This window comes from Neofelis nebulosa, chromosome 2 (genome assembly GCF_028018385.1).
Source record: "Neofelis nebulosa isolate mNeoNeb1 chromosome 2, mNeoNeb1.pri, whole genome shotgun sequence".
Lineage (NCBI taxonomy): Eukaryota > Metazoa > Chordata > Mammalia > Carnivora > Felidae > Neofelis > Neofelis nebulosa.
The window spans coordinates 197759396-197768087 of NC_080783.1; the positions used below are offsets into that span (position 1 = coordinate 197759396).

Here is an 8692-nt window from a genome sequence, read left to right on the forward strand (position 1 = left end):
CCTGCCAAGAAGGAGATTTAGATGACTGATGATTTCTCTGCAGCTCACTGGATGATAAAGTTCACTGAGGTGCCACAGGCCTGAACTGGAGGGTCAGAGACCACCCACCTACAGGCCAGTATAACTTGCTGAAATGTAAGCACCACTCCCCTGGTTTAGGATCAAGAACAAAGATAAATCAGAGCCAGACCCCCTGCCTCTGCTATTGCAGTGTCTCTCCAGTGCCCTCTATTAACAAGGACTAACATTGTTCCAGCTGACAAAGAAGACATGCTTACAGGGTCCTTCTCTTTTCACCAAAAAAGGGCAAAGAAGGGTAGACTTAGACAATAATGTGATAAATTGCTACACTTAAGGAACAAATGCGTGTTTTCTTTTTTAATTTTTTTTAACGTTTATTCATTTTTGAGAGGGAGAGAGACAGAGCATGAGCGGGGGAGGGGCCGAGAGAGAGGGAGACACAGAATTCAAAGCAGGCTCCAGGCTCTGAGCTGACGGCACAGAGCCCCACATGAGGCTTGAACCCACAACCATGAGATCATGACCTGAGCTGAAGTCAGACGCTTAACTGACTGAGTCACCCAGGAGCCCCCAAATGAATGTTTTAATCACCAAGAACTGTAACTAAGTAGGAGGATCATGTGTTATCTGAGATAATCAAATGAGAAAAACTTACCAAAATTTAATAAGGAGGGATGTGGGGCTTGTTACTGGAAGAAAAAGGGGAAATAGGCTGTAAGACTCGTGGTGACCAGGGAGATCAGAGACTAACAGAGAGCTAAGAGGACAAGATGGGCCGATTCCTGTGATGTTTTACTAACTCTTTAACAAATGTGATTATGTTGCCCTTATCCCAGAAGTAGAAACCTGTACTTCGTATGCTTATTATTCCAGTGACCATAAATCCATACCCATGCCACAATTCAGAATACATCATCACAATGAACTATTTTCCCAGTTTTGAATTTATTTCCCTAAGACTATTTACAAAGGAAATAAAAATTAAATCTCACTTTGTTTCATTTAATGTATTACTCCACCTAAAATAATATCTTATTTAAACGTATTGGTTCGGGGCGCCTGGGTGGCGCAGTCGGTTAAGCGTCCGACTTCAGCCAGGTCACGATCTCGCGGTCCGTGAGTTCGAGCCCCGCGTCAGGCTCTGGGCTGATGGCTCGGAGCCTGGAGCCTGTTTCCGATTCTGTGTCTCCCTCTCTCTCTGCCCCTCCCCCGTTCATGCTCTGTCTCTCTCTGTCCCAAAAATAAATAAAAAACATTAAAAAAATAAAAAAAAAATTTAAAAAAAATAAACGTATTGGTTCAGGTAATATTAAGCTAGCATTTCCCTTTTTTATGTTTATTTATTTATTTTGAGAGAGGGAGCATGAGTGAATGAGCAGGGAGGGGCAGAGAGAGACTGAGATGGGGGGGCGGGGGGGCTCGATCTCAGGAACCGTGAGATCATGACCTGAGCCGAAATCAAGAGTCAGTGGCTTGGCCAACAGGCACATGAAAAGATGTTCAACGTCGCTCCTCATCAGGGAAATACAAATCAAAACCACACTCAGATACCACCTCACGCCAGTCAGAGTGGCCAAAATGAACAAATCAGGAGACTATAGATGCTGGAGAGGATGTGGAGAGACGGGAACCCTCTTGCACTGTTGGTGGGAATGCAAATTGGTGCAGCCGCTCTGGAAAGCAGTGTGGAGGTTCCTCAAAAAATTAAAAATAGACCTACCCTATGACCCAGCAATAGCACTGCTAGGAATTTATCCAAGGGATACAGGAGTACTGATGCATAGGGGCACTTGTACCCCAATGTTTATAGCAGCACTCTCAACAATCGCCAAATTATGGAAAGAGCCTAAATGTCCATCAACTGATGAATGGATAAAGAAATTGTGGTTTATATACACAATGGAATACTACGTGGCAATGAGAAAGAATGAAATATGGCCTTTTGTAGCAACGTGGATGGAACTGGAGAGTGTGATGCTAAGTGAAATAAGCCATACAGAGAAAGACAGATACCATATGGTTTCACTCTTATGTGGATCCTGAGAAACGTAACAGAAACCCATGGGGGAGGGGAAGGGGAAAAAAAAAAAAAAAAGAGGTTAGAGTGGGAGAGAGCCAAAGCATAAGAGACTGTTAAAAACTGAGAACAAACTGAGGGTTGATGGGGGGTGGGAGGGAGGGCAGGGTGGGTGATGGGTATTGAGGAGGGCACCTTTTGGGATGAGCACTGGGTGTTGTATGGAAACCAATTTGACAGTAAATTTCATATATTAAAAAAAAAAAAATCAAAAAAAAAAAAAAAAAAAAAAAAAAAAAAAGAGTCAGTGGCTTAATTGGCTGAGCCACCCAGACACCCCTAGGCTAACATTTCCATAATTCATTCTGTTTATCTCCCTACTATATTTGGCTACAAAATATTACACAAAGACTATCACATTTTGATTTTGTTGTTTTTTTTTAAATTACACAAGCAATTTGTGAATGCAGTCTTGTAAAAGATTTAAGCAATGCAGAAGTATACATGGCTAAAAGTGAAAGTCTTCGCTTACCAATATCGGTTGTGCTGGATCCCAATTATGCATTTCCCCAGATGTGCTCAGTGGTCTTTTCTCTCACCGTTATTGAAGGCCCCTGAAACGATTGCCTGGTAGTAAGTACATTCCTCTAGTCTGCAGGGAGGAGGCCTGTCACGCTCCTAAGGCAGAGGAGAAATCGCCTTGGTGCTCTACTGGTTTATCCTGGAGGGCTTACCATGGGGACTACTCCTGGCCCCCCATGTTGCTCACGGGCATGACCCATTCTTGCCTTGGGCCTCAAAATCACCTTTGGGGCTTATCTGTTGCTGCTAAGACACAATATTCCATACAACCTACTCAACACCCATGCTTGCCGACTGGCTGGCCAGGCTGGTTCCAGAAATGGGGGGAGAGTTGATGCCTTTGGGGGTGAATGCTTTGTCTAGTGAAATACAGCAATGAGCAGATAAATTCTTCTCCCTTCCTCCCCACCATGGACAGTTGAAAGATGCAGTAGGTTTATACAGCATCTCTGATGACCTCTCCTGAGACCAAATAATCACTGGTGCTTGCTATAAAGCTGGGCCAGCTCAGTGATTGATACAGCTACATCTTTATTGTCTCCCTTCCCTGCCTTACTCTCTTTTGCCCCTCACTCCTGCTTCCTTAGAACTGCACTATCCCCGAAAGTGTTAGCACATAAGCTTTTGCCCTAGGCTTTGCTTTCTAGGGAACCAAGTTAGGATTCCAACCCGCTCATGCTACTCTCTTCCCCAAAGGTCACCATTGTTAATAGTTTAATACGTATCCTCTATTAATTTACTCACAGAAGTGAAGTTTTGTTTTGCTTAGTTGTTTTACGTGCATATCATACTATACATCTCCTCTGAGGCTTGTTTTTTAACAATATGTTTTGGATATCTCTAATATTAGTATACACGTGTTCAATCTCATTTTTTCCAAATGTTATAAACATTTTCAATCATGCAACAAAGTTGGAAGAACTTTACAGTGAATGCCTGTGTACTCATGACCTAGACCCTACCATTAACGTTTTCTTAGATTTGCTTTATTTCATATCTGTCCATCCCTCACTTCCTTCACCCATTCATTTTCCTTTTTGATGGATGCAAAGTAAATTGCAGACATCAGTACACTTTCCCCTAAAAAAGCAGCATACATATAATTAATTAGCATTTAAAGTTTGCATACACATTTTCATTCAAGGTAAAATATATGTACAATGAGATGTACAAATCTTAAAGTCTACTTTTGCTGAGATTTTAAGATTTCATACATTTGTGTAATCAAACCCTCTGTGAAGACATAGAACATTATCATCACCCCAGCAAGTTCCCTCTTGCTCCCTTCCAGGTCAATTCCTGACCCTAATCTTCTATAGGCAGATAAGAAGAAATAAAATTTCTTCCAATTTTATTCCATAAAAGTTTAGTTTTACCTGTTGTAAAATTTCATATAAGTGGAATTATAAAACATGTGTTCTTTTGTGTAAGGGTTGTTTCATTTGGCATAACGTTTTTGAGATTCACCCATATTGTTACATGTAGTAGTGATTCCTTTGTATCATTGAATGATATTCCACTGCATGAATATAGAAGAGTTTATATATTTGTTCTCCTATTGATGGGCCCTTGATCTGTCTCCAGGTTGTGGCTATTATGAATATGCACATTTTTGTATATCTTTTTATGTACATAACTTTTTTTTATCTCAGTTTTTTTTTGTTGTTGTTTTTTTATGTTTATTCTTGACACAAAGAGAAGGAGCAGGGGAGGAGTAGAGAGAGAGGGAGACACAGAATCCAAAGCAGGCTCCAGGCTCTGAGCTGTCAGCCCAGAGCCTGACACAGGGCTTGAACCCACGACCTGTGAGATCCTGACCTGAGCCGAAGTCGGATGCTTAACTGACGGAGCCACCCGGGTGCCCCTGCACATAACTTTTTTGATGTTTGAAATTCAAATAACTTATTTAAATTGAAAACAATTCTTTTTAAAAAAAATATTTATTCTGAGAGGGGCCCCTGGGTGGCTCAGTTGGTTAAGCAACCAACTTCGGCTCAGGTCATGATCTCCCAGTTTGTGAGTTTGAGCCCCGCTTCGGGCTCTGTGCTGACAGCTCAGAGCCTGGAGCCTACTTCAGATTCTGTGTTTCCCCCTCTCTCTACCCCTCCCCTGCTCATGCTCTGTGTCTCTCTGTCTCTCAATAATAAATAAACGTTAAAAAAAATTTTTTACAAATATTTATTCTGAGAGAGAGGAGAGGGAGAGCAGACACACATGTGAGTGGGGGAGAGGCAGATAGAGAGAATCCTAAGTAGGCTCTGTGCTGTCTGCACAGAGCCCCACACAGGGCTGGATCTCACGAACCCTGAGATCATGACCTGAGGTGAAATCAAGTGTTGGATACTTAACCGACTGAGCCACCCAGGTGACCCTAAATTGGAAAAAAAATTCTTAAAACTGCATTTAGAGTCAAAACCCTTTTGCTATGAAAATCATGAGTATTTCTAGGTAAGACAGAAATATCTCTAGGTTAACAAGATCAGATTTGACTTTGGAATTTGGACTGTTCTTTATTTTTTTTTTTAATTTTTTTTTAACGTTTATTTTTGAGACAGAGAGAGACAAAGCATGAACGGGGGAGGGTCAGAGAGAGGGAGACACAGAATCTGAAACAGGCTCCAGGCTCTGAGCTGTCAGCACAGAGCCTGACGCGGGGCTTGAACTCACGGACCACGAGATCATGACCTGAGCCGAAGTCGGCCGCTTAACCGACTGAGCCACCCAGGCGCCCCTTTGGACTGTTCTTTAAACAGATCATAAGGAATGGAAGAAAAATAGGGTATTTACAGAAAATATCTACATATGCGCTCAGCAGTACAAATATGGTGACAGAAGAGACTTAAGTACATGTTGGCATCTAAGAAGTAATTTGCAAAGTGCTTAATTTCATTTTCTTAGATTTTAAGAATGCCTAAGATCCTTCTCCATCCTTGATCTTGGGACCCAAATAGTACTTTAAATGTCCCATATCAGCAATGTTACATTCTACACCAAGGGATACATCTGCAGACATACTGGGTGTCACTGTAGGAGAGAGTGGAATGGCTTTGTAAAGAAGTTCAGGTACCAGTGCAAAAAGAAGTTAGCCAAACTAGCTCATTCATCTCTATGGTAACAGCTTCCTCCTCTTTATCGACATTACTTGTTTGTGAAAACTTAGTATTTCTACTTCCTAGTACTCCATCTTTTGCACAGGAAATTATGACAGCATCTCCAATATGACTGAGATCTCCCTATATACATGCACATTCACCAGAAGGCATATTTACTACAAAGCTATACTCCTGTTCTAGAATTCCAAGTTGTTCAACACCTAAAGCCATTACCTTCATTTCAGAATCTGAAACCTTTTCTTTTCTTTTTTAATTTTTTTAATGTCTGTTTATTTTTGAGAGAGAAAGAGAGAGACAGAGTGTGAGCCAGGGAGGGGCAGAGAGAGAGGGAGACACAGAATCCGAAGCAGGCTCCAGGCTCTCAGTGTCAGCACAGAGCCTGACGCGGGGCTGGAACTCACCAACCATGAGATCACGACCTGAGCCGAAGTCAGACGCCCAACCAACTGAACCACCCAGGCACCCCTGAAACCTTTTCTTGATTTGGAGTTTCAAATACTAGTGCCAGGGTGTCCGCATGATCTTCAGCTCTTAGTGAAATGATGTCTTCGTTGCCGGCACATTTTAGTATTTTGGACATGCTGGTGAGGTTCATGTCCATGGTCAAGTTGCGGTGGCAGCGACACATGTGGAAGCCCACAGGCAGGGTGAGCTGCACCAGGGAGACGTGGGAGGAATCTGTGCTCGGCAGGTTTACGCCGCTCCTGCTTCTGTCCCAGGGGGCCTCCTTGATGAGATCCTTAAGCACCCCCAGCACCTTCTGCAGGTTGGAGCCCTGAACCAGGCGCTCCTGGAACATGGTGTCAGAGTCTCAAGGACACAGCTACAGGCGGAGGTAAGGGAGGAAGTCATAGCAGGCTTTGTCGTCACGGGATAGGAGCGAGCTGGCAGACACAGGAGCGAAAGCCTGAGACCCAGGAAGATCACTGCACATAAATTCCTATTTCTCTTTGAGTAGATACCTAAGAACAGAATTGCTGGTTCATGGGGTAGGTGTATGTTTAGTTTCATAAGCAAATATCACACTATTTTCCAAAGTGGCTGTACCATTTTACACTTCCACAAACAACGTACAGAGTGCCCATTACTACCCATTCTTGTCAACACTTAGTATTGTCAGTTTTATTCCTGTTAGGCATTGTGGTGGGTGTGTAGTGGCATGTCATTGTGGTGATCCCATTGTTTTTTACTTTTTTTAGTGTTTACTTTTGAGAGAAACAGAGAGTGAGCAGGGGAGGGGCAGAGAGAGAGAGAGGGAGACACAGAATCCGAAGCAGGCTCCAGGCTCAGAGCTGTCAGCACAGGGCCCAATGTGGGCCGGAACTCATGAGCTGTGAGATCAGGACCTGAATGGAAGCCAGAGGCTTAACCAACTGAGCCACACAGACATTCCCCTCCCCGCCTTTTTTTGGTCTCATTGTTTTTAAGTGCTGCATAGTATTTCATGGTATATGTACACCATAACTTTATTGCCCATTCCCCTAACAAAGGTCATTAAAGTTGTTTCCAATTTTTCCTGATACAAACAATGATGCACCGACAGGTATCCGCTCACTCGCTCGTATGTCCAATTTGTAATGTGTCCACTTGGCTGGGCTGAATTATACTTCCCAGAATGTGCTTTCTTCTGTTTCCTTTAGAGCGGGCCATAGGGGAGATATGGGGGGATATTTGGAGGGCGGAAGGAAAGCAGCTGCCATTTTCTAGTTCATATACATAGTTGCTGATCTGCTGACTTACCTCCTTGGAGTTGAAGCAGCAGCTGGACTTGAACTTCTCAACCTTCCCCTGGGTCCTCCATCAGCTTCTGCAACCCCTGAGCCAAGCGCTTGTGTTTTGCTCTGTGACAAAGGGCCCCAGCTTCTGCAGGACACCTACATCAGCAAGACTGGAAGCAGTGAAAAGCTGGTGTGGGTTCCAGCCCATCTCCATGGGGTGCTAGCTCTTCCTTGCGGTTCAGCCTGCTTCTGATCTCCCCGTTTACATCCATCTCCCTTCCCCATGGCTTTCCCACATTCCTCTAAAAGAGATTTCCTAGAATAAGAGGTGCTAGGTCAAAGGGTGTGCATATTTAAATTGCTAACATAGTGACAAATTGCCCTCCAAAAAATTACCAATTTGCACTCTCATAAATAGTGCATGAGGGTGCTCATTTTCCTGCAACTTCATCAGAACTGGATATTATGAATCATTTTAATTGTGGCCAATCTGGTTGGTTAGAAAAATAATAACCATCTATGGTTTTGATTTGTATCCCTGTTTACCAGTGAGGCTGAACATCTTTGCATATGCCATTGGGTGTGTTATTTATTTCTTCTTCTAGAAGTTCCCCCACAGCCTTTTATTTTTTATTGAGATATTTGGGCTTCTTTTAAGGAGTTCTTTATGTGTTTTTGATATTCATCTTTTCTCTTTTCTTTGCCAAATATGTGACTCCATTCATTCTTATCTTTTAACTTTGTTTATAATATCTTTCACTCTACAAAAGATTTAATTTGATGTGGTGAAACCTATCCATCCTTTTCTTTTATGGTCTCTGGGTTTTATCCTCTTCCTTAGAAAAGACTTCCTCACATCAAGATTATAAAATATCATCCTTTATTTTCCTTTAATACTTTCATAACTATCTCATTATGTTTGGAATTCTAATTCATCTACATTTTATTTTAATGTGTAGGGTCTAATTTTTTCCCAATAAGTTATCCAGTTGTCCCAATGATGTTTATGTAATAAATCATCTTTACCTTCTGGGTTTAAAAAAAACCACTTTTATCATACATTAAACTTACATACAGTCAAGAGTCTTTTTCTGGTTATGGTATTCTGTTCCGTTCATCTATTATCCACTGATGTGCTAATACCATACTGCTTTTAATGACTGTAGCTTTGTATTATACTTTACAGCGTTAATTTTATTTGATTTTTTTGAGAGAGAGAGAGAGAGGGTGCAAGTGATCGA

The 8692-nt window shown here is 42.2% G+C and overlaps 1 pseudogene; it reads right to left on the bottom strand.

Moving 5' to 3' along the window:
• Positions 1-5524: 5524 nt before the first annotated feature.
• On the bottom strand, positions 5525-6644 carry LOC131505089 (proliferating cell nuclear antigen-like; annotated as a pseudogene).
• Positions 6645-8692: the final 2048 nt, after the last annotated feature.